A 27,376-nucleotide genomic window follows, 5' to 3' on the forward strand; every position below is an offset into this window, starting at 1 on the left:
AAATTAGAAAGTTGTTTTCCTCCAGATCATGTAAAGATTGTGTACAGAACACTTCTGGTGAATTACATAGTTTTGTGAAATAAATTTCTTTTCCTTATAGAAAAGATAACATTGAAAAAGGTTGAAATATTGCAAGAATTACCAGTATGTGACACCAGGATAGGAAATGAGCCAATGCTCTTGGAACAATGGTAGCACTGACTCAATCAATGCGAGCTTGCCCCAAACCTGCCACTTGCCTTTTTTTTTTTAATGCGTTATATTCAAAGCACAATAAAGTAAAGAGCAGTAAAAGGAGTTATTCCTGTATTTGTGCTTCTGTGCGTACACGCTAAGTCGCTTCAGTCCTGTCTGACTCTTTGTGACCTTGTGGACTGTAGCCCGCCAGCCTCCTCTGTCCCTGGGATCACTAGGCAAGAATCCTGGAGTGGGTTGCCATGCCCTCCTCCAGGGGATCTTCCCGACCCAGGAATCAAACCCACGTATCTTATGTCTACCTGCATTGGCAGGCAGGTTCTTTACCTCTAGTGCCACCTGGGCATCCCTTCCTGTATCTGGGGCTTCCCCAGTGGCTCAGCTAGTAACAAATCTACCTGCCGTGCAGGAGATAGAAGAGATGCAGGTTCAGTCCCTGGGTTGGGAAGCTCCCCTGCAGAAGGAAATGGCCACCCACTCCCACATTCTTGCCTGGAGAATTCCATGGGCAGAGAAGCCTCACTGGCTACAGTCCATGGGGTCGCAAAGAGTCGGACACGGCTGAGTGTCTTAACATGCACACAGCTTCTTTAGTAACTATTAATGTTACATTCATTGTAATACTTTGCAAAGGTTTTTTTTTTTTTTTTTTTTTTTAAATGTTTAGTAAAGGATTGCTGTTTAGATACCTGGTCAGTTCATTTCAGTTGCTAAGTCATGTCCGACTCTTTGCCACCCCATTCACTGCAGCACGCCAAGCTTCCCTGTCCATCACCAACTCCTGGAGCTTGGTCAAACTCATGTCCATCCAGTCAGTGACGCCATCCAACCATCTAATCCTCTGTCATCTGCTTCTCCTGGTAGGTTCCTAGTAGGAACCTGGTAGGTTCAGGTTTTTTGACTTTTAGACAGAAATCTTGTGCATAAGAAGGATAACACTAAAGAATCAGTGTTTCAAAATACCATCTTTGATGAGTACATGAAACTACAGAAGGAATTTGGGAAGTCACAGAGTAACAAGATTTGGGAGAATTATCTCCTTTTGTTAAGTGCATTTGATAAATGGAGTTCCAGGTTATTCACTCCTTATTTGGTATTTTTCATTTGTGTCTCAAGTGTGAAGGGTTTGCAATGAATCCCATCAAGGGGGTGAGGCAATATGGACACACACTCACACATACACCAGTCTGGATCTGGGATGTTAAGTTTCATATGACTTCTGTGCGTGAAACATCTTTATCCTTCCTTATATACGTGTGTGCTCAGTCGTGTCCGACTCTCTGAGACCCTCTGGACTGTAGCCCCCCAGGTTCCTCTCTCCATGGGATTCTCCAGGCAAGAAATACTGGAGTGGGTTGCCATTTCCTCCTCCAGGGGATCTTCCCAATTCAGGTATCGATTCTTTCTCTCTTGCAGCCCCATTATCCTTCATTAGATAGTGTCTATTGACACAATATCCTGGTACATTGCCAATCACCTAAAAGATGGCTCACATTCACTTCAGAGCAAAAATCAATTCATTGCCTTTAAGGATGTGCTTGCGTCTGGCCCAAAGATGAACACGAACATAAAAGAAAAACTGAACGGTGTCCTCTTGAGCTAATGTCCTGCTTCACCTTCCGCCCCGCTCCCCCCACCAACCCCAGACAAGAACAGTCTCTGCTTCCAGCCCCATGTTATGATTCAATTACTAGTTTCACCCTCTCTGACCCAGGACCCAAGATCCTGAGAAAAGACAGCGGGGAGTCTGCATTGAATTCCCAATTCTGCCTAAGACGTTTTCCCCAAAGCCCATTATTTCTGTTATTGTGCAAGTCACGCCCAGATGATACAGGCTGTTGAGAGGAAATTGATGAAAGAAGTGTCTCATCCTCTCCAGGAAGGGAGGGTGTCATTGAAGGAGCTGCGGCTGATAAGACTCAAGTGTTGACATCACTCCCTTCGCCTTTGCCGAGATGAACATCTATCTTCCGAAAGCCTTTCCGGGAAGGGAAAAATTACAGCCCATTCAGCTCGGATCCCTCGTGGCTTGACCCTTCTCTCAGGAACCCTTTCAAAGTCACAGAGGACTCGATGATTCACGCCCGTGACTGAGAGTTTCCTGCAGCTGAAGACAGTCACTACCGATGGCGGCAAACACAACCTCAAGGCATTTGTGAAGACTGCGCAGACTGTTAAAGTCAGGAGAAAAGCGTAAGACATTTCCACTGGGTATGGGCTTCCCCAGTAGCACAGTGGGAAAGGATTGGCCTGCAGTTAAGGAGACGCAACAGAGGCGGGTTCGATTCCTGGATCGGGCAGATTCCCCTGGAGAAGGGATTTGCAACCCACTCCAGGATTCTTGCCTGGAGAATCCCCATGGACAGAGCAGCCTGGTGGGGCTACAGTCCCTGGGGTCTCAGATTCGGACACGACTGAGCGGTTAGCCCTGTGGCTGATTCTTGTTGTATAGCTGAAACCAACAGAACATTGTAAAGCAATTATCCGGGAACAGACCTGTGCTATTGTTTCCATCTGCCCTGAACACTGGTAGGACTTCAGCAGCTAGCTTTCCAAGGGTGGAACCGAGCTCAGAGGATGCCTACGTTTAGAGAACTGCCCCAGGGCTGGTCGCATGGATGGTGCCTTGAGAAAGCTGCTCTTCTCCAGCCCTGGAATTACTCGTCGTAAATAGATTGTTATTACTCTGCTGAGAAGCTCTATTCTGGCGACGGCTGTAGTTGAAATGCGTGTTGTATTGTCTTCCTTGCTCAGTCGTGTCTGACTCTTTGTGACCCCCTGGATTGTAGCCCACCAGGCTCCTTTGTCCATGGAATTTTCCAGGCAAGAACACTGGGGTGGGTTGCCATCTCCTCCTCCCGGGGATCTTCCCGACCCAGAGATCAGATCCGAGTCTCCTGCATTGGCAGATGGATTCTTTACCACTGAGCTACTAGAGAAGCCCATATTCATTCGAAATATCTATCCTTGATTTCAGGGGACTTGACAAGGGGCAAAGTGGTGAGTGAGTCCCGTTACCTAGAACTTGGCCTATTGGAGTTCCCATAATTATTTTGATTGATCAAAGTTAGATTTCATATAATTATTTTATTTCCAATAATTATTACATATTTCTAGCAGCTATCAATTACTTTCTTATAACTGAGCTCTCCAGCCGTGGGATGGGCCTCACGAGGTCACAGTGATACCCTTATCGCCGAAGGTATCTAAACAGCAGCTGGACAAAGAGTGACCAGGAGGGGGCAAAGTGGATTCTCATTTTTGGAGGATTTGAATTGCACTAAGGTTGTGGTTCTTGGCCGTGAAAGATGCTTTAAGTCCAGCCTCTGAAGACCCAGACCTCTTCAGCCGCTTACCCGTCATCACGGTTCTCATTATCTCCTGTTCTACTGTTTGAAATATGAGTTCAGGTGCTGCCCTGCCTTCTAACGGGGAAAAGTTTTCCTTGATTGCTTAGGGTTTTAAGATGAAATTGATGAAGACCCAAGGACTTCCCTTGTGGTCTGGTGGTTAAGGCTCTGTGCTTCCAGAGCAGGGGCACAGGTTTGATCCCTGAAAAAGTGAAGTTGCTCAGTGGTGTCTGACTGTTTGCGACCCCCTGGAGTGTAGCCCACCAGGCTCCTCCGACCATGGGATTTTCCAGGCAAGAGTACCAGAGTGGGTTGCCATTTGCATCTCCATCAGGGAACTAAAGGGGCTTCCTTGGGTGGCTCAGATGATAAAGAATCTGCCTGCCGTGTGAGATGCCCAGTGTTGAATCCCTGGGTGCAGAAGATCCTCTGGTGAAGGAGATGGCAACCCACTCCAGTATTCTTGCCTGGAGAATCCCATGGACAGAGGAGCCTGGTGGACTATAGTCCCCAGGGTCACAGAGTCAGACAAGACCCCCACATGCTGCAGGGTGTGGCCAAAAAAAAAAAAAGAAACAGATGGTAGAAGGAAAAAGACATAATAGATTTATTTAGTTTACGTTTTAGGTGACCTGGTAGCCTTCTTAAGGAAAGGAAGGCCCAGAGACGTGGGGACCTGGTATTTCACAGCTGGTTTGATGACGAGTGGACAGTCGTGGGGGGATATGGTAGGTTAAGGGGTGTACAGTGAATGAGGTCAGCTTGAGGAGATCACCAAGGCCCACCAGGGTCTTTTCATGTTGCCTCGTCTTAGAGATGTCAAAGCTTCTTTTTCTTGGGTACAAAGAGGGCACCTCTTCCTTGAGGGTCTTGCTCCTGCTGCTGCTAAGTCACTTCAATCGTGTCCGACTCTGCGACCCCATAGACGGCAGCCCACCAGGCTCCCCCATCCCTGGGATTCTCGAGGCAAGAACACTGGAGTGGGTTGCCATTTCCTTCTCCAGTGCATGAAAGTGAAGTCGCTCAGTCGTGTCCGACTCCTAGGGACCCCATGGAATGCAGCCCGCCAGGCCCCTCCGCCCATGCGATTCTCTAGGCAAGAGTGCTGGAGTGGGTTGCCATTGCCTTCTCCTCTTGAGGGGTCTTAGGACCTGTTTTAGGGGAGATGGGTGGGGTGTCCAGGGGCCCTTCCTGCTTCTACGCTTTCCTCAAACTCCTTCAGCTTAAAATATTCTCTGCAGGGGTGCAGTGTTTTCGCGGATCATGTCCTAAAGCCTATCGCAATCAAACCTTATACATGCCGATCCAGTTGGTACAAACAAGACAAAAAATAATTAAATAGCAGGATGTGGACAGAAATTGCAAACCCACAAAGCCGTGCTGAAAGTTTGCAACACCAATAGAGGAAGCGAGGAGAAAGATCAGCTTCCCACCAAGTTCATTTTCAGTCGGCTCCGAGGTAGAGAACCCGCCTGCCAGTGCAAGAGATGTGGGTTTGATCCCTGAGTCGGGATTTCCTTGGCAAGGGAAATGGCAACCAACTCCAGTATTCTTGCCTGGGAAATCCCACGGATAGCGGAGCCTGGTGGGCTAGAGTCCATGGGGGTGGCAAAAGAATAAGGGCAGAACTTAGCGGTTGAAAAATGACAATGTCTATTTGCACTGTCAATTACCATTCCCGTCTCTTTCAGAGAAGAATGAAACATTTAGAAGGGTACAGTGCTCTTGAGAGTCGGAATAAAAATTCCTCACGTGGGATTTTCCACTTTCCTTTCAGTGTGATTCATTGATGCCTCCTTTGGGGGGGCAGGGAATATATATATATATATATATATATATATATTGATCAGCCACTTTGGTTGTGGCTTCTTCCCTGAAAGATTCAGGTCACAGTCAGTGGGGAGGCTTGTCCATAAATGGATTTTCTTTCTTTCTTTCTTTCTTTTTCTGAAGGTAAGCAGCGAACTGAATGCTCCTTGATGTCCAACCCAGATTGGAAATCGGGTTTCAAAGCTGTCAGTGTCAGAACTGCTGGGAGTTAAGTGGATAAAGAGGAGGCAGTGAATGGGGCCGGGGTGGGGGGTGGGGGGAATGATGCTGTGTGATGGATACAGGCTTGACTCTTTAGCTAAGCGTACCTCATTTAGTCCCCAGGGACGAGCAGGAGGTAGGTGAAGTCCTGACTGATCATCCAGGGCTAACAGGTATGAAGCTCAGGGTGCCCCTTTTCCCAGGTGTCCAATATGTGGTTTTCTCTGTCTCTGAGGTTGGCAGGAGAGTCAGTCACCTGGATGCCTCCTGTCCAGGGCGTGTCGCTCACACACAGCCCTGTAGACGCAGAGAAAAGTAACCTTTGCTTAGAACTGCTTGCCCAGCTCGCAAGATTTAAGTTGCTTAGCGAGGCCCGGCGACAAAGAAGCTTCCAGCCCACAAGGCAAGCGGAAGCACAGTGACTCATGGGAATTTTTTTTTTTTTTTTTCAAATTTCCTTGAGTTGTTTTTTTTTTTTTTCTTGCAGCTTTCAGCCTCTGCATTTTGATCGGGGCACTGTTGTGTGCCACTTGCTGAAACACACACAGGAAAATCCAGACAGGGGCAGGGACATAGAGGGAAAAGGAAGCATCTTCTATCCTTTGATATCCTTGTATCCTTCAGGCTTCCCTTATGGAAGTGTGAGAGTGCTTCAGTGTTTCTTTTAATTTAGCTAATTAACTAAATTTTAATTTATTTCTTTTAATTAGTTAATTAATTTAATGTATTCTTTTAATTTTAATTAATTTATTTAAAATTTTATTTGTTATTTTCTTTTAACTTTATTTCTTTTCATTTATTTCTTTCAAATAATTTTTACTTTTATTTAATATATTTATTTATTATTATTTTAAATTTGTCATTTATTGTAATTTATTAATTCATTAATTATATTTTGTGTAAAATTATTTATATATTTTATAATTTATTAATTATTAATAAATTATTAAATTTATTATTTACTTATTTACACCACTATGAAGCATGCTAGTACTTTTATTTTTATTTTTGTTTATTTATTTATTTTTGTTTACACGATGTTTTCCTAGCTTTTCCTAGTGGCCGTTGCAGGGTCCTGCTGGGTCGTTGACATACGTGAGCCTCTCTTTGCAGCGACGTCCCTTGTTGCCCAGAGCTCAAGCTCTGGAATGTGACCTCACTCATTGTGGCCCACAGGCTTGGTTGCCCCCGAGGCGTGTGCGATCTTGGAGGATCAGGGATCGAAACCCGAACTCCTGCATTGGCAGGCAGATTCTTAACCCCTGAGCCAGCAGACAAGTCCCTGTGAGTCCTTTTAGACAGTAGATTCTTTAAAAGCTGAAGTGGGCAAGGGAAGATGTTTTTAAACGTTCTGTGGACCACCAGCGGTTGGGTTAATATTTTTACAGTGAATCCTCCATACCTTTTGCTTTAGAAATCGGTATTTGAGTCTGCATCAAGACTCTAGACAGGAATGCGTGAACAACCCTAAAGGCATCAGGCGTACCCTTCACCCGTGATATCTAATCTTTCTCCATCGTGACGGAGTGACCTCATTCTGTCGGCCAGAGTCCCCTGGAACTTTTGTTCCTACGACAGACTGGATTTCTCCCTGGTTTGTTAGGCAGCTCTAGTGCCTTCACAGACATCAGCCTGTCGCATTTAGGGCTGTGATGAAGAATGTACGGTGACACCGTGGCTCATGGAAATGGGAAAAGTGGAACGGATCCTACAGACTTCTCTTCCAGTTTCAGGAGGTTTCATGATGTGGCGATGCTTACCCTCCCAAGTATTAAGTCCTCAGGATTCACAACGGTCTCTTCATTCCCAGTTTGTGTCATGGCTGACTCCTAACTTCCCAAATGAGCTTCATTCCCTTTTGTGCAGTTCTGTGCAAACTGGTTGGCATTTTACTAAATATTGGATATTCTTCGTTAGCCACGGAACCTATCTTAAAGGGTTCATTTCAAATTCAGATTCTGTATACAGTTGTCAGGCTTTTATCTCCTTGGATGTCCCGGAATGTCTGAATCTTTGTGACCCCATGGTCTGTAGCCCACCGGGCTCCTCTGTCCATGAAATTCTCTAAGCAACAGTACCAGAGTGGGTAGCCATTTGCTTTTCCAGGAGATCATCTTGACTCAAGGATCAAACCCATATCTGCTGCATTGCAGTCATATTCTTTACCACTAGAGAAGCCCATAAGAGTTCTTTGGGCTGCAAGGAGATCAAGCCATTCAATCTTGAACAAAATCAACCCTGAATATTCATTGGAAGGACTGATACTTAAGCTCCATCCTTTGGCCACCTGATGTGATGAGCCAACTCATTGGAAAAAACTGTGATGCTGGAAAGTTTCAAGACAGGAGGAGAAGGGGGCGACAGAGGATGAGATGCTTGGATGGCATCACCGACTCATTGGACATGCATTTGAGCACACTCCTGGACATGGTGAAGGACAGGGAAGCCTGGCATGCCGCAGTCCATGGGGTCGCAAAGATTCAGACAGGACTGAGTGACTGAACAGCAACAAATATACTTTTTATTAATAGTAATGAAGCAGTGTGATGAGATATGGTGAAATCACCCCTTTTCAGAGTCTTAGAGTCCTTGCTTGATGTTCCACTTTTGCTCTATACATAACAGTTATGAATTATCCTGCAAATCTCTCCATGAATCTTCAGGACCTGTGTGGTATAGGAACAGATCAGCTTTGTAAAGACGCCACGAAGGATGCCACGAAAAGTGAAGCCGCATCCATGGGAAGTAAAATGATTGATTCACTAAGTGTCTGTTAATATTTAAGTTAAGTTGACATATGACTCAGTATGTAACATGCAAATCTGCTCCTTTAGTTCCCAGCTATCTGTAGTATTTTGTGATAGAATATTAAAAGAGCAACAAAACTATTAATATGTACCAGGCTTCCCAGCTGGCATTAGTGGTAAAGAATCTGCCTGATGATGCCAGAAGATGCATCAGACATGGGTTTGATCTCTAGGTTGGGAAGCTCCCCTGGAGAAGGGAATGGCAACCCACTCCAGGATTCTTGCCTGGAGAATCCCATGGACAGAGGAGCCTGGTGGGCTACAGTCCATGGGGTCGCAAGGAGTCGGACACAACTGAGTGACTCAGCTCTCAGAGCATAAAAGTACTTACCACAATTTAACCTTTCGAGAATTCCAATGAGCAGATGTTGCTAGATGCTGCTTTTTATTTTTTAAACCACTATCAAGAAAGCTGCAAAGTCGTACCTTTGCAGTTTCTCTGGAGAGGTTGATCAATTGTCAGTAACATTTGTGAGGATCTCAGAGTGAGTCTTGTTCTTCGGTAGCCTCTGACACGTTTTCCCCCCAGGGCTCCTTGAAGCCAATAAGGCATTAAATTTTATTAACCAAAAAGGATGTGAAATCTGCTCTAGTGATACTGGTACTTAAAGCCTCTTCTTGGATTTTTTTTATGGGGTTTGGGCAACACACACAGACTCTTCCTGCCATTCAAGCTGAGCGACACTGTGAGATGCCTAAACCATCAAATACACGTTTGTATAGCGAGGGTCGTCGGTTCATGTAGTTGTAGGACATTTGAAATGGGGTTTCCTCCCAAAAGGATTGTAATTGGTCAGCAGCTTACCTTGTCATATGTCCAATTTTATCAGTTACGTACAATGAGGGAGACCCGGAGTCGATCGCCCTGGGTGGGAAAGATCCCCTGGAGACGGGCATGGAGACCCACTCCAGTATTTTTGCCTAGGAAAATTCCATGGACAGAGGAGCCTGGTGGGCTAGAGTCCCTGGGGTCCCAAAGAGATGGACTCTGCTGAACACCTAACATGTTCACTTTTTTCAATGCAAGAGAAAAGAGAAGGGGTGTGGCCAACAAACTAGATGTCCTAATGCCTATCTCCTACAGGCCGGATTTCAGCACCTGGGCCAGCGGACAGCTCCAAATATTGCCTCTAGCTATCATCCTGGTGGTCTATCCCTGTGGTGTTCAGTGTGAAGCTGTTGAAGACCACAGCTCGGGCAGGCACCACCCAGCAATGCAGCTGAAATAACGCCAGCGGGGTTGAGGGCTGGATGAGAGTGAGCAATGCCTCACTCAGTATCCTTCTTTCAGACAATGAGAGCATTGTGAGGTTTTCCCAGAGGAACTGAGCTCCAGTTGGCTGCATTGGAATCACACTCACCCCTACACCTTTAACAATTTCCCCCTCATCCAAACAGCATGCATTGCGCGCTTGTGCTTGTGGCGCTTTTCAGATCAGTTCAGTTGCTCAGTCGTGCCCGACTCTTTGTGACCCCATGGATTGCCCACCCCAGGCCTCCCTGCCCATCACCATCTCCTGGAGTTTACCCAAACTCATGTCCATCATGTCAGTGATGCCATTCAACCATCTCATCCTCTGTCGTCCCCTTCTCCTCCTGCCCTCAATCTTTCCCAGTATCAGGGTCTTTTCCAATGAGTCAGCTCTTCGCATCAGGTGGCCAAAGCATTGGGGTTTCAGCTTCAGCATCAGTCCTTCCAATGAATATTCAGGACTGATTTTCTTTAGGATGCACTGGTTGGATCTCCTTGCAGTCCAAGGGACTCTCCAGAGTCTTCTCTAACACCACAGTTCAAAAACATCAATTCTCTGGAGTGGGTTGTAATTCCCTTCTCCAGGTGATCCCCTGCATTTGGAAGCAGACTCTTAACCATCAGGGAAGTCCTGCCATCTTAGATTTTGGTCGAAAAGACCCAGGTCTAAAATGAAAACTGACTTGTGGTCCTTGACTGAGACCCTCGTGTAATAAAACAGAAAGTATTAGGGGGAGGACAGATGGACAAATATACCATGTTGGTCCCCAGTGTCTGACTCTGCAGTGTCATGGACTGTAGCCTGCCAGGCTTCTCTGTCCATGGGATTATCCAGGCAAGAATACTGGATTGTATTTGGAAGCAGACTCTTAATCACTGGGCTACTAGGGACTTCCCACCATCTTACATTTTGGTCGAAAAGACCCAGGTCTGAAATGAAAAGCAATCGGCGAGACTGCATTGTTCTTTGAAGAAAGTAATTTGCCAATTCAACCTTGCCTTTTTTTTCTTCCTTCTGTCACTCTTTGGGATGCAGCCCATTCTTATTTTAGTTGCAATCCTTTTAGAGTACCTAGGACTAGAATAAATTATACCGTTCTCTGCGTCCACTGTAATGACTCATTTTAGTAACTTTCCATTATATTTTAATGATTTGTGTTGGACAAGTCCATCACCCAAATGTGCTGCGAGCCCTCTAAATCAAGCATTCCTCCAGGGAAGGGATTTCCTCTCATTAATTTATGCACGGTAGGCAGGTTATTCAGAACTGAGCACATCGCCCGTTTCCACCAGCCTACATGATATTTCCTGCACTCTCTATTAAAGGCACTTATTTATATTGGTCTTAAGATAAAATGCAATCTTATTTTTGTTCTTAAATTCTACTTTTCTTACATTTTTAAAAGATATTTACTAGAGAGCCAAGGAGATTTTACAAAGAAGATATGGAAATCCACAAACTCTTTAACTTTATTAAAAGTATGTTGTTGTTTTTTCTACAACTTGAACTGTGCTATGCTCAGTCTACTGGTCATGTCCAACTCTTTTGCAACCCCATGGACTGTAGCCCACCAGGCTCCTCTGTCTATTGAATTCTCCAGGCAAGAGTACAGGCCTGGGTTTCCATTGCCTTTTTTCAGGGGATCGTCCCTACCTGGAAGTCAAACTTGCGTCTCTTGTTTCTGCTGCCTTTTGCATGTGATTCTTTACCAGTTGGTCACCTGGGAAGTCTTTTAGTTTAACGGTATTCCCCTTTATTCAGACAATCAGTGTATGTAATGATATTCCATGTTCTTACAACGTGTTGGCCAAAAGTGCGGCTTTGGATTCTCCAGAAGTGTCATCTCAGACTCTTTTATTTCTTATTTATTGGTAGTTCTGAGTGTGCTGGGGCTTTGGTTCTGCACACTGGTTTTTTCTAGTTGTGGCGAGCAGGGGCTACTCTCTAGTTGAGATGCCCAGGCTTCTTATTGTGGTGGCTTCTCTTGACGCTGCCCACGAGCTGTAGAAAATGGACTGAGTACTTTTGGTATGCTGACTTAGTTGAGCTAGGCATGTGGAATCTTCCCAGACCAGAAATCAAACCTGTGCCCTCTGCATTGGCAAGCAGATTGTTAACCCCTGGGCCACCGGGCAAGTCCATCTCATCTCTGACTTTATGTGATCTTGAGAAATTTATCCTGTATTCAGAACTTGGTCGCTTGAGTCTTCAAAAATGAGTGTGGAGAAGAAAATGGTTTCTCTGATTTTCTAGGTTCCTGACTGGGGCCAGTGTAACTTAAGAGAGATTAATAAGAGAAAATCAACCGGAAGGTTTTGAACATACGTGCCTCTTATGCACATGAGAGATACACTTAGAGTAACCCTGCAAGAAATGGCTTAGATTTAAGGCTTAAATAGCATCTTCAATGTAGTACATATAGCCAGTGAAATAGTACTCAGGCATAAAAAGAATGAAACAATGCCTTTTATAGCAACATGACTAGACCTAGAGATGGTCACATTGAGTGAAGTGAGTCAGAGAAAGACAAAGACGTGATATCATTTATTTGTGGAACCTAAAAATACGATACAAATGAACTTATTTGCAAAACCGAAACAGACTCACATAAATAGAAAACAGCAAAAGAGAAAAAGAGTTACCAAAAGAGAAAAGGATGGGGAGATCAGAGTTTAGAATTAATGCATACACACCACTATATATAAAAGTTATAAACCACAAGGTCCCACTGTATAGCACCAGGAACTATATTCAATATCTTGTAATAATCTATAATGAAAATAATTGAAAAAGAATGCATATATACACACAGAGACCCACGTCATATATATGTGCCTGAATCACTTTGCTCTATACTTGAAAGTAACATTGTAAATAAATTTGCAAGTAAATTTACAATGTAATAACATTGTAAATCAACTGAATTTCAATAAAAATCAATGTATATATATATATATATATACACACACACATATATATATATACCTGAATCACTTTGCTATATACTTGAAACTAACACAACATTGTTAATTAACTACATTTCGATAAAAATTAAAGAAAAAAAAAAGATCTTCAGAAATAGCAGAAGTCAGCGGAGGCCAGTTTCTGGGGGCTGACCAGGAAAAATAAGGCTAACAAATGTTAAGGTCATTCAACAGACTAACATGCATTCCTTGTTGCTTCTTGTGGAAGAAGCAAGAGTTTCTTTTGGTATAAATTCATCCGTGCATATTCCTGCTAACAGAGAGGGAGACACCCTGACGAATGGAGGGTTTCTGTATAAATATCACTGCCACTTAGCAAAGACTAACTTCTGCTCTGTGTTCAGAGCCTCAGGGTCTCCTGCTTCTGTGCAAAATCAGCTCGAAACAATCCACAGGCTCAGAGCACATTTTGGGGCTCATCTATTCTGCCACTTCTCAGCTGCAGTGACCCTGGTCCTACCTAGCTTATCCACCTAGCTTACCTTGGCATGATCCATCAGTTTGCATGTCTTTGAGTAAAGAATTCTTGTAGTCCACCACTCGGGGTTAATTGTCATCCATTTGAGTCTCCATTTCCTCTTTCTTTTAAAGCATGCATCCTTTTTTAAAAAATTAATTTTGGTTGGTGTCTAGTTGCTTTACAATATTGTGTCATTTTCTGTTGTATAGCAAAGTGAATCAGATAAATGTCTACATATATCCTGTCTTTTTTGGATTTCTTTCCCATTTAGGTCTCCACGGAGCATTAAGGAGAGTTCTGTTTGCTGTAGAGCATGTTCTCATTAGTTATAACAGATATGCATGTATCAATCCCAATCTTCCGATTCATCCCACCACCAACCCATTCCAGCTTGGTTACCATATGTTTGTTCTATATGCCTCTGTCTTTGTTTCTCCTTTGCAAATAGGAACATCTATCCCATTTTTCCAGATTCCACTTACACACGTTAATATATGATACCTGTTTTTCTGCTTTTACTTACTTCACTCTGTATTACAGACTCTGGGTCCATCCACAGCTCTACAGATTATCCAGTTTCATTCTTTTTAATGGCTGAGTAATATTCCACTGTGTGTATGTAGACACACACACATATATATATACACTACATCTTCTTCATCCATTCATCTCTACATGGATATTTAGGTTGCTTCCACATAATGGCTATTGTAAATACTGCTGCTATGAACATTACAGCACATGTATCTTTTTGAATTATAATTTTCTCTGGGTATATATGCCCAGGAGTAGGATTGCTCGGTCATATGGTAGTTCTGTTTTTAGTTTTTTTCTTTTTCTTTTTAAAGGATCCTGCATACTCTTCTCTATGGTGGCTGTACCAAATTTACATCCCCAGCAACAGCGTAGGAGGGTTCCCTTTTCCCCCCACCCTCTGTAGCACTTATTCTTTGTAGATCTTTTTGACGATGGCTATTCTAACAGGTGTGAAGTGATGCCTGGTTGTAGTTTTGATTTGCGTTTCTCTAATCATTATTAGCTTAGCGATGCTAAGCATCTTTACATGTGTTTGTTGGCCATCTGGAAACATACATTGATTTGTTGTTGTTATTCCGTCACTAAGTTGCGTCTGACTCTGCAATCCCATGGACTGCAGCACAGCAGGATGTGAACTTCACCATCTCCCCGAGTTTGCTCAAAGTCATGTCTAATGTGTCCATGATGCCAGCCAAGCGCCTCATATTCTGTCGTCCCCTTCTCCTCTTGCCCTCAACCTTTCCCAGCATCAGGGTCTTTTCCAATGAGTCAGCCCTTCGCATCAAGTGTATTGGAGCTTCAGCTTCAGCATCAGTCCTTTGAATGAGGATTCAGGTTTGATTTCCTTTAGGATTGACTGATTTCATCTCCTTGTAGTCCAAGGGACTCTCAAGAGTCTTCTCCAGCAACACAATTCAAAGGCATCAATTCTTTGGCTCTCAGCCCTTTTATGGTCCAACTCTCACCTCTGTACATGACCTGATGGAAAAACCATAGCCTTAACTATATGGACCTTTTGGGGCAAAGTGATGTCTCTGCATTGTAATATGCTGTCTAGGTTTATCATTGCTTTTCACGTATAAACAGTTGATGTCAGGTAGTGTGGATTATTTCATTGGCTGATTTGGAGGAGCAGCCAAAAATGGGATCTCTGTCCATCTCCTTTTTTGGACTACACCTGCTAAAAACTCAAGATGAGCTTTCAGTTCGTATTTACGTGGACATGGAGACAAGGAATCTTGATGTAGAGTATAATTGGAAGAAGGATTTTTGAGATTCCTCTTTGTTTGGCTTCTCCCACGCCTTGAAGAGGTGACACCCACCTCTTTGAGTATCTACAGTTGAGATAAGCCGGTTCTTAAACACCACCTTGCAGTGGTTCTTCATCCTGTTTCACGTCGTAAGACATTAACGCGGTAAATCCTCCTGAAGATGATCGCCGAGGTTCACACACACAAAAACGTAGAAACATGGTTAAAGGTTGCAATGACTCATGCTTCTCAGTATCCATGGCAAAGAACTTCTATCCCAGCCTTAATAGGATTTCAAATTGACATTGACATTTTAGTAAATCAGAATTAGCTTTTTTTCTGTTTCAACTCCCATGTCTTATGTAAATGGCTGTGCTGACTTTTATGGAATTGAATATTCCAGAAAATGTCATGGAACCTAATATAAAACAAGTTAACATTCTCATTTTTAGAGCTTAAAGGGGTAGGGTGTTAAAATATAGATGTTGACAACTAGGGAGCCTGCACTAGGCTTTCTCTGTGTGTGAATTTCAAAGCCAGGAATTTAGCAGGTATGAAAGCACATCCATCCCCATTGAGAACAGAGTTGAAATTCTGAAGAAATTATTATAATTTACTTCACTGAGAATGCTTTAAAAGTCAAAGACTCTGTTAATGGACAATAGGTCTCTACTGAGAGCTTCAAAATATTTCCATTGCAATTACTGCTTTACAATCGTACAAGGCTACCAAAATAACTGTTAGATTCTGAAAGCCAGCCTCTTGTTACAAAAATCGTTATTGGAAAATTTAACTCATTTTTACACAAAGGAAATTGTCCACTGTTACTGTACATTTTTATACAATAACAATCTCCCTCCTAAAGTCTAAAGGTTATTACTAGTATGAAAAATTTGAGTATTTTCAAAAGGAAATAGTTTTGAGATGATTTTCGAAGTTATGGAAAACACCCCAAAACAGTATAAATTCGCCAAATTTGATAGAACATTTATGTGCATTATAAGCTAATTATTGGACCATATGACAAGGCTCAGATGACTTCTTGGCTAGAGAGGATAAGAATTTATATATAGCAATAAATATGTACTTACTTTTCAAAAACATACCCTACTGATTCTTAGAGTTACCCCTTGGTTATTTCATCACTTTATAAAATCTTTTTATAAAGTTTTTACAAGGCAGTCAGTTAACATGCTTAGTGTGTGCTGAGTAGCTCAGTCGTATCTGACTCTTTGTGACCCCATGGACTGTGGCCCGCCAGGCTCCTCTGTCCATGGAATTCTCTAGGCAAGAATACTGGAGTGGGTTGCCATTTCCTTTCTCCAGGGGATCTCCCCAACTTTGGGATGGAACTCAGTTTTCTTGCATTGCAGATAGCTTCTTTACTGTCTTAGCCACCAGGGAAGTCCTAAACCCCTAGAATTTGTCATCGTGGGGTTTTTTAATCTGACAGTTTTCCTTTTTCCGACCTTGCCTTGTGCCTTTTAGTTTCTAGGATGTGAAATTGGAGGTATTTGTTACTGCTGAAAGGAAAATTGAGCTAATTTAAAAAAAAAAAGAAGAGGGACTTCCCTGGTGGTCCAGTAATTAAAATTTCACCTTCCAGTGCAGGGGGTGTGGATTTAATCCCTAGTTGCCTCTTGGCCGCCCCCTCCCCCAAAAAAAAGTCATAAAACATAAGCAGTATTGTAACATGTTCAGTACGGTAAAAATAGTCCACATTAGAAAAACTTAACACACACACACAAACACACAAAATAGGCAATTTAATATTCTGTATATACCAAACTGTTTTCAGGAGAATGTTGGAATGTTGTTGCTATTCATCAGCTAAGTTGTATCTGACTGTTTTGCTACCCCAAGGACTGTAGCCTGACATACTCCTCTGTCCATGGGATTGTCCTGACAAGAATAGGGATGTGGGTTGTCCTTTTCTCCTCTGGGGATGTTTCCAACCCAGGGATAGAACCCAAGTCTAATGCATTGCAGGTGCGTTCTTTACCACTGAGGGGCTACCAAGGAAACCCCTTTAAAGGAGGATGTGCTAAGTTATTGCAGTTGTGTCTGACTTTTTGTGACCCTATGGACTGTAGTTACTTTGATGGCATGTCCTCACTCTAGGAGTGATCTGCTAACCCTCCATCAGAAAATTCACAGGCTAGTCCTTCAGCTGATCTGCTTGTATGCAGTATGTCATAAATGCATTATATTTGTGAATGGACTTGTTAGTTACTTGGGGATAAATGTAAGGTTGGATTCTCTTTGGGGAGATTAAAGATATTCAGGATAGATGGGTTGACTGAAATATTTAGAGGCCATCTGCCCAGTTGCATGATCAAGTGAAGGTGATCATGCACTTGATGGGTTTGTACAAATCTCGACCTGTGTGTGCCTTTGACGTTGCCCCACGCCCATGGCTTGCAGGTCCTCCAGCCATGTTCAAACCCACCAACTAAGGAAAATTCCTCATACATGCATGAGTTTATGTCTGGACTTGCTCTCCTAGTCCACTGATATATATCCCTGCTTTTGTGCCAGTACCATACTGTTTGATGACTCTAGCTTTGTAGTATAGTCTGAAGTCACGAAAGTTGATTTCTCCAGCTCCTTTTTTCTTAAGATTGCTTTGCACCTCCGAGGTCCTTTGTGTTTCCATACATATTGTAAAAATTTTTGTTTTAGTTCTGTGAAAAATGCCATTGGTAATTTGATCTGCATTGAATCTGTAGATTGCTTTAGTCAGTATAGTCATTTTCAGAATATTTATTCTTCCAGTGCTAGAAGATGGTATATCTCTCTATCTGTTCGTATCACCTTTGTTTTCTTTCATCAACGTCTTATGGTTTTGTACATATAGTCTTTTGTCTCCTTAGGTAGGTTTATTCCTAGGTGTTTTATTCTTTCTGTTGCAACAGTAAATGGGATTAGTTGCTTAATTTTGTTTTCTGATCTTTCATTGTTACCGTATAGGTATGCAAGGAATTTCCATGTATTGATTTTGTATCCTGCTACTTTACTAAATTCCTTGATTAGCTCTAGTAGGTTTCCGATGGGATCCTTGGGGTTTTCTATTTATACCATCATGTTGTCTGCAAACAGTGAGAGGTTTACTTCCTTTGTTTCCAATTTGGATTTCTCTTACCTCTTTTTCTTCTCTGATTTCATGGCTAGGACTTCCACATTTCATACTTTAATCTTAAAGGGCCACCCTTTGGGCTGTCCTTGGAGACTTGGGGGTTAGGGGGGCTTCATGACACAGTTGTGCCTACTGAAAGTTCATAGGGCACCAATTGTTCTGTGTGCCTGCTGTGGGCGTGTACTAAATGGCCATCTATATGACTGATGTGCGTTCAGTAATTACAGGAGTGGAACAATAACTTTCCACCAGCTCCTTCATTTCCCGGTGTTCCTGTTACCCAAATGAATGTATGCATTTGCATAAACAAATCCACTTAGGGAGCTTTGCATCGCTGACTTTACGGTCTGACCCGAGGCCGCCCCCAGGGATAAACAGAATGAAACTCGGCCAGATTACATAAAATTGCACAATACTGTATCTCTTGGCTTTCCACAACCTCATTTCTGTATAGGGAAATGGTGCATGCCTTTGCTGCAGGCAGATGTTAAATAAATCATGATGGAATGAGATGAGTAATAGAATTATGTGGAGAGATCGTTTAGGGAACAGATAAGACCGTGGCATTGAATGTGAGCCAAAACGGTACAAATACTCATGTTCCATTACAAATTTAGGAGGCTTAATTATTTTGGAAAGCCATGTTTTAGGTTGTGCTAATGAGGTGTCAAGCATTCAAGGTAACCTGCCAAAGCCATAGAGTCCATGGTGTTAGCATCATTCCTTAGACCCCAGGTAGCAAAAAAATAGCCATTTAACCACTTAATGCCATTTAAGCAGGAGGATGTGAAGAAGCACTGCTATTCATTCTGTAGGTCAAGCCATTCTGCATTGTTTTCCCAAATCTCTACAGCCTCTATTTAATGTTAGAACGAAACTTATGTTGAAGCTGAAACTCCAATATTTTGGCCACCTGATGTGAAGAGCTGACTCATTTGAAAAGACCCTGATGCTGGGAAAGATTGAGGGTGAGGAGAAGGGGATGACAGAGGATGAGATGGTTGGATGGCATCACCAACTCAATGGACATGAGTTTGAGTAAACTCCGGGAGTTGGTGATGGACAGGGAGGCCTGAAGTGCTGCAATCCATGGCGTCACAAAGAGTAGGACATGACTGAGCGACTGAACTGAACTGAACTGAGAACAAAAGAACTGTGGGTGGATGGATAGGTGGATCAATGGGTGGGTGGGTGGACAGGTAGGTGAATAGGGTGATGGGTGTATGGCTGGACTGATGGATGGGTGGATGAGAGAGTGGTTGGGAGGATGGATGAAAGGATGAGTGAGTTAATGGGTGAATGGGCTGATGGATCCATAGAGGAAAGGATGGGCGGGTGAATAGATGGATGCATTGAGTGGATGGGTGGTTGGGTGGATGAACTGATGGGCAGATCAATGAGTGAGTTGGTGGGTGAATGGATGGATGGATGAAAAGATGAGTGGATGGACGGTTGGATGGGTGGATGGGTGGATGGATAGGTGGAGGAGTAAGTCAGTGGGTAGATGGATAAATGTATGAAAAGTTCAATGGATGGATGAATGAGTGAGTGAAAGAGTGGGTGGGTAGGTGGATGGATGGATGCATGGTTGGTTGGGTAGATGGATGGATGGATGGATGGTTGGATGGATAGATGGATGGTTGCATGGATGGATGGTTGGATCGATGGTTGGATAGAGGGATGGTTGGATGGTTGGCTGGCTGGCTGGCTAGATGGATGGATGATGGATGGATGGATAGATGGATGAGTGAGTTAGTGTGTGGATGGATGGATGAAAAGATGAGTGGGTGGGTGGGTGGGTGAATGGATAGATGAACAGATGGGTTAGTGAATGGGCAGATGGATGGATGGATAGATGGATGTATGAATGGATGGATGGACTGATTGGTGGATGGATGGATGGATGGATGGTTGGATGGTTGGATGGATCGGTGGATGGTTGGATGGGTGGGTGGATGGGTGGATGGATAGATGGATGGCTGGATGGATGGATGGTTGGATGGTTGGAGGGATGGGTGGATGGATAGATGGATGGTTGGATGGTTGGTTGGATGGATGGATGGATGGATGATGGATGGATGGATAGATGGATGAGTGAGTTAGTATGTGGATGGATGGATGAAAAGATGAGTGGGTGGGTGGGTGGGTAAATGGATAGATGAACAGATGGGTTAGTGAATGGGCAGATGGATGGATGGATAGATAGACAGGCAAGCAATAGCACTGATTTTAGGGAAGATAGTACCTATTTAAGCTCACTTTGGCCACCCGATGTGAAGAACTTCCTCATTTGAAAAAATCCCAATGCTGGGAAAGGCTGAAGGTGGGAGGAGAAGAGGATGAGATGGTTGGATGGCAACAATGACTTGATGGACATGAGTTTGAGTAAACTCCAGGAACTGGTGATGGACAGGGAGGCCTGGCGTGCTGTAGTGCATGGGGTCACAAAGAGTCAGACACGACTGGGCAACCGAACTGAAACTCACTGTATGGCATTGAATAGTTTACCTTTGTTCTGAAGTCTTTAAAAGTTCTGGAATTATCGTCACTCTTCTTAAATCTGTATATCCTCTTCCTATAGAAACACTAAACATTTCCGCTCACTTATCTGTGCTCTATACTATCAGTACACCCTGCATTTGAGGGGGTTCCTCTGCAGTTACCATTTGACTGCATTTCACATGTCTGCCCGATGTCATATACAAGACTGGCTTGATGGAAGCCATCTCTTGTGGGAGAGAAGACAAAAAGTTATATTAAAATATTATATTAGTAATGTTTAAAATTATGCCACGTTGTTATCTTATGATAAGAATGTATAAAATTGTATATAAAATTATACATATGAATGTATTAAATCAGTGGTAATAAAAACCAGGAAAAGATTATTTAAGATAGACTCACTTAAAGAAAAAAAGGAAGAACCAACGTTTTATTTTCTGCCAACAAGAGGGAAAAATAAGTCCTAAATGTGTTTGGAAAGGTGAAATTCTAAGAAATGAAGCTCATTTTGTGTTTAAGAAAAAATGAAAACACTTCGCACAGTGGAATCAGCACTGTTTGGTCACTGTTGTTAACATGGATTGCTTTTTGAGTGTCAATTGTAATTTATCCACATTTCTCTTTGTTATTAGCTCTCCTGATGATTTCAGACCTCTGGTTAAATTTAGAGTCCTGAAATCTTTGCAAGATGGGCGATTTTACTTCCCCAGTACCTTGCTCTATTTGTTCCACTCACAGGACCTGGAAATTGGTCAGAGCTCACCAAAGTTGCTTGGGTGTATACATGTGAGGATAAAGGGATAAAGGGAAGGGTGTGTGGAATTAAGGATGGTTGAATGGATATTTCACATTATGACTTAATTTCTTCCCAAATAAATAAATGTTGAATAGGAGGGCTTGGATCCTGATCCTGTCAATGGAAAGGTGATGTCTTCGTGTCCTTTATGTTAAAGTTAATAAGGAGTGAAGCCTACTTGTGTGGGAAAAAATACCTCATCAGTCTTGAACCTGGGTTTTCCTCTTCCTTGTTAATTTCCCTGCAGTTATGATGCTAAAAATGACCACTGGAAGCAACTCTTGAAATTGAGGATCCACTCTCAACATAGAGAGTCATTAGTTCAATTCAGTCGCTCAGTCCTGTCTGACTCTTTGCGACCCCATGGACTGCAGCATGCCAGGCCTCCCTGTCCATCACCAACCCCCAGAGCTTGCTCAAACTCATGTCCATTGAGTTGGTGATGCCATCCAACCGTCTCACCCTCTGTCGTCCCCTTCTCCTCCCAGGTTCAATCTTTCCTTGTAACAGGGTCTTTTCCAATGAGTTGGTTCTTCGCATCAGGTGGCCAAAGGATTGGCGTTTCAGCTTCAGCATCATCCTTCCCGTGAACACCCAGGACTGATTCCCTTTAGGATGGACGGGTTGGATCTCCTTGCAGTCCAAGAGACTCTCAAGAGTCTTCCTCAACACCGCAGTTCAAAAGCATCCATTCTTTGGTCCTCAGCTTTCTTTATAGTCCAACTCTCACAACCATACATGACTACTGGAAAAACCATAGCTTTGGCTGGAGGGAGTCATTAAGCCCAGGTTAATATTTTACTTACGGGCACTTTGAAAGTCAGCTGGTTATAGAGTGTGTTGGGTTTTTATCAGTAACAGGCCTTGGTTAATAAAGCCAAGATGTTTGTGGAGGTATGCGAAAATAGTCATGAGGTGTCCCTTCACCCCTCAGTCGTAGAAGCAATCGATTTCTGTGTGTTTTCTCCATCTGTGTCTCTAAAATTGCGTTAGGAAAATTCAATATTTTTCAAGTACCCAATCGAATTCATCAACACTCATCAGTTTTGAGAGCATCTGTGACTTATATTCCTGCATTTTAATATCTCTGTCAGTGTTTCTGTCTTTTTCTCTGTGGCCATCTATCCCCTCTTGCTTTTCAATGTGTGTTCTTAGTCTTAAATAGCTCCTTTTTGCTTTCCTTTAAGAAATACCACACTACTTCAGATTTTTCATGATGGTCTTACTAACAACTGCAGGTGTTTTGCAAGTAAATGTCTTAACACGCATTTCTGAAAAAACAATACTTCCGAAAGTTTTTAAAAAAAATTCTAATTGAATATGTTTCTGTCATTATCTGGCCATTTTGTATTACATTATTATTTCAGAACCCTTTTAGACTCTAGCACTGGGAAGTGGTTTCTATTGGACTGGACCGCTTAAGGAGACCCTTGTACCCTCTGACATATTAAGCTCGAGTCTCATTTTTTTCTTTCTTATGTGCATAGAAATTACCATTGTGTTCTACTGATTCAGCAAATACTCTATTTCTTAAATAATATACCTCCTTCTGGAATTAGATATGCTTATTTTAATTAATTTATTTATTTTGATTGGAGGCTAATTACTTTACAATATTGTAGTGGTTTTTGCCACACACTGACATGAATCAGCCACAGGTGTACATGTGTTCCCCACCCTGAACCCCCCTCCCACCTCCCTCCCCATCCCGTCCCTCTGGGTTGTCCCAGTGTACCGGGTGTTGAATCCCCTGTTTCATGCATTGAACTTGGACTGGTCGTCTATTTCACATATGGTAATATACACGTTTCAGTGCTATTCTCTCAAATCTTCCCACCCTCGCCTTTTCCCACAGAATCCAAGAGTCTGTTCTCTATATCTGTGGAATTAGATCTGTTTAAAATGAAACTGAGGCTTTATATATTCATGTGTACAAGATTGGGGTTTGAGACTCTCGTTGGTGACAGATTCATTGATTTTTCCTTAGCTGACATGCCAGCCTACAGTGGCTACAGTCAGTGAACTAATAATTTATCAGTTACTGATTAATAAGTCAAAGTCTCTCTTTTGGTGCCAAGTGGTTCCCCAATCTGGTTACATTGGAAGGACTGATGCTGAAGCTGAAGCTCCAATCCCTTGGCCACCTGATGCGAAGAAATGCTGAACATTACTCATTATTAGAGAAATGCAAATCAAAACTACAATGAGATGCCACCGCACTCTTTAAGAGGGAGGGGATATATGTGTACATGTAGATGAATTATGCAGTTGTACCACAAAAAGCAAGACAGCATTGTAAAGCAGTTATCCTGCAGTCAAAAAATGGACTAAAAATGTTAAAGCCAACTGTTCTGTAACAACTGTACTATAAAGAAAGCTGAGTGTGGAAGAATTGATGCTTTGGAACTGTGGTGTTGGAGAAGACCCTTGAGAATCCCTTGGACTGCAAGGAGATCCAACCAGTCCATCCTAAAGGAAATCAGTCCTGAATATTCATTGGAAGGACTGATTCTGAAACTGAAACTCCAATCCTTTGGCCACCTGATGGTGACGAACTGACTGACTCACTGGAAAAGACCCTGATGCTGGGAAAGATGGAGGACAGGAGGAGACGGGGACAACAGAGGATGAGAGGGTTGGATGGCATCACCGACTCGATGGACATGAGTTTGGGTGAACTCTGAGAGCTGGTGATGGACAGGGAGGCCTGGTGTGCTGCAGTCCGTGGGGTCTCAAAGAGTCAGACACGATTGAGCAACTGAACTGAACTGAACTGAACTGAACTGAACTGAACCTAGTTACTGAGAGCTAAACCTTGGGGTTGTTGCTGAAGGATAAGAATTTCGTGATAAGAAGCTGATCATGCTAGAGCCCACTTTGCTCAATCGCTTCAGTCGTGTCCAGCTCTTTGCCACTGTATGGACTGTAGCCTGCCAGGCTCCTGTGTCCTTGAGATTCTTCAGGAAGAATACTGCAGTGGGTTCCTCCTCCAGGGGATCTTCCTGACCCAGGGTTTGAACTTGCATCTCCTGCTTCTTCTGCATTGGCAGGTGGATTTTTTTATAGCTGAGCCACCAAGGAAGCCCAGGGTCCACTCTAGATGCTTGCAAAACCTAATGCCACTTTGCGAGTTGGTAAACTTTGTTTTAGAACAATTTCATATTTTTCAAGTATCTGGTCAAGTCAATCGACATTCTCATCAATTTTGAGAGCGTCTTGACTTACATTAGGTTTTATTGGTTTGAAACAATCAACTCACAATATATCTAAGAAACAGAGTCTGGTCGGGATCTGAAAAACGCTAGCTGTGATAATGATCTCTGACGCTGGATCTCTCTTTGTCATCATTGCAAGTGTCGTTGAAATTAAAAGATTAAGAACATGTATGTATTAAATAGAAGAGAGAAAGGAGAGAAGGCAATTGATCCCCAGTGCCCTTTGAAGTCCTGGATTCTGAGTTAGACACACGCAACTGCTATTTCTTTTTGTTTTCTTTTTTTAAAATTTTTATTGGCGGAGGCCCAGATGGTTAAGAATCCACCTTCCAATGCAGGAGATGCTTGTTTGATCCCTGGGTCATAATGATGCCCTGGAGGACAAAATGGCAAGCCCACTCTAGTATTCTTGCCTGGAGAAGCCCATGGACAGAGGAGCCTGGTGGGCTACAGTCCGTGGGGTTTGCAAAGAGTCAGACACAACTAACAGCAATGTAGCAGATTTGCAGAGTTGTCTTTACTTCACTGTTTGTACTGATTTCAGCAAAGTGAGTCAGCTACACGTATACACATATCCCCTCTCTTTTGGATTTCCTTCCCATCCAGGGCCCCACAGAGCAGAGAAGAGAGTTCCCGGAGCTGTACGCCACGTTCTCATTAAATATCTATTTCATGCAGAGTGTCAATGGTGTTCACGTCTCAGTTCCAATCTCCCGATTCAGCCCACCCTCCCACCCCAGCTTTTCCTCTTGTTGTCCATGTGTTTATTCCCTAGGACTGTGTCTGTATATCTTTTTTTTTTGCAAATAAGATCATCCGTACCATTTTTCTAGATTTCACATGTACGCGTTAATGTGTGTTAGTTGCTCAGTGTCTGACTCTTTGCAACTTCGCGGACGGCAGCCCACTGGGCTCCTCTGTCCACTGGATTCTCCAGGCAAGAATATTGGAGTGGATCGCCATTTCCTTCTCCAGGGGAACTCCTCAACCCAGGGGTCGGACCCTGGTTCCCTGCATCACAGGCAGATTCGTTTCCGTTTGAGCTACCGGGAACATGCGATATTTGTTTTTCTCTTTGTGACCAACTTGCCGCTGTATGACAGTCTCTGGGTTCATCTGTGTCTCTAGAAATGACCCAGTTTTGCCCTTGTTTGTAGCTGAGTAACATTGCATTGAAAGTATCTATCACAGCTTCTGTGGCCATTCATGGGTTAATGAACACTGAGGATGCTTTCCTATCTTGGCTATGGTAAATAGCACTGCTGTGAACTTTGGAGGACTTGTAGGGTTTTTTTTGCATAATTGTTTTCTCAGGGTTTATGCCCAGTTGTGGAATTGCTGGGTCATATAGTAGTTCTATGTTTAGTTTTTTCTTTTTTTTAAAGTTGACCTCCAGTGGAGGAGAATGGTAACAGAGAGAAGGGAAGAAATTTAGCTGGGAACCGCCAATGCTATGGACTGACTCTTCAGCCCTTTCTGTTTCCCCAAATATGTCGCATTTCCTCATAAACATTGAGTTTTCTCTCCAAACTTCCCAGATAACTGAGTGAAAGTGGAATTCAGCATTTGGGTTTTCACAATAAGCCGTCTGCACGACCAGGAATCCCCAGCCAAATACTGGGACTCTCCTCTTCTGCGGACTGTTCGATGCAGGCATAAATTATGACTTTATTCGGCTGAGTGCATCTGGCCAGAATCCACCAGAGGCTCTCCCAGGCCCAACTTGTTGACAAAGATGGCACCTTCCTTTTCACTGTGATTCCCATCCCATGAGAGGAAGGATGAAGCTACCCACACAATAGTCTGCCTCCTGGGAGGTACCATTACCTTGTAAAGACATGCCAAATGTTCTAATGCCCCGTTGCCCCCTGGATAAAAATGGTTGCAGAAAGTTGGACGCAGCGTAGCGACTGAGCTGAAAAATGACTCATGTGGCGTTTCCAAGGCAGGAAGAGGGAAGAACCATATTCCCACCTATTCGTTGGAGTTTGGTACATGGAATTTAAAGTAGAAGACTCTCAGTTTTAAATTGTAAAAGTTGCTCTTCCAATAAAGACAGGATTATATTTGTCTTGACTTGATGGAGTTTCCCCCAACGAATGGGCTTTCAAAAACATCTAGGGGTGAAAGAGGCACCCCAAAGGACCTCTTGAATTGGCATTAATCTGAGTTCATGACTGACCGGAAGGGATCTTATGGTATCTACCCAGATACACTGAGGCTGTGTCCGTTGCCCTGCAAACCCATAGGCAGAAACCCAGGCTCATTGCTTAACATTGTTGTCCAATTGGTAAGTAGTGTCTGACTCTTTGCGACCCCACAGACTGCAGCACACCAGCCTTCCTTGTCCTTCACTGTTTCCTGGAGCTTGCTCAAACTCATGTCCATCGAATCAGTGATGCCATCCAACCATCTCATCCTCTGTCATCCGCTTCTCCTCCTGCCCTCAATCTTTCCCAGCATCAGAGTCTTTTCCAATGAGTCAGTTCTTCGCATCAGGTGGCCAAAGGATTGGAGCTTCAGCATCAGAGCCAGTCCTTCCGGGTTGATTTCCTTTAGGATTGCTTAATATTACAACAGTGCAAATTAAATATGGAATATGGGGTGGATACAGAGTTTCTTTAGGGAAGTCATATGGTGTGGTCTTTTGCTCACACCTGGAGTGCCTTTCGTGCAAGGTGAAAACCAACAGGCTTTCCTTTATGTAATATTTACTCATAATTTGCAAGAAGTTCCTAGAGCCTGATAGCTCTGTTATGGTAGCGGAATTTTCCTCTGTCCCCTGTAGGATGCTCAACTGTCTGGATCACCTTGGTTAGACCATATAGTACCTTGTCATTTAATCATCTAGGTGTTGCTG

General features: G+C 43.2%; 1 protein-coding gene and 1 long non-coding RNA gene across 7 annotated transcripts in view; one reads left to right on the top strand and one right to left on the bottom strand.

Annotated features, from left to right (window-relative positions):
- The window catches only part of NLGN4X (neuroligin 4 X-linked), a 370,297-nt gene that overhangs the window by 279,478 nt on the left and 63,443 nt on the right, over window positions 1-27,376 (top strand). The gene's annotated exons all lie outside the window — the stretch shown is intronic.
- LOC122690201 lies at window positions 943-14,394 on the bottom strand. The gene is made up of 4 exons (XR_006340010.1): window positions 14,355-14,394; window positions 9,912-9,990; window positions 9,041-9,045; window positions 943-982 (listed from the first exon to the last, which is right to left on the bottom strand). It is a non-coding gene; the product is annotated as an uncharacterized LOC122690201 (long non-coding RNA).

Source organism: Cervus elaphus, chromosome X, assembly GCF_910594005.1.
Source record: "Cervus elaphus chromosome X, mCerEla1.1, whole genome shotgun sequence".
NCBI lineage: Eukaryota > Metazoa > Chordata > Mammalia > Artiodactyla > Cervidae > Cervus > Cervus elaphus.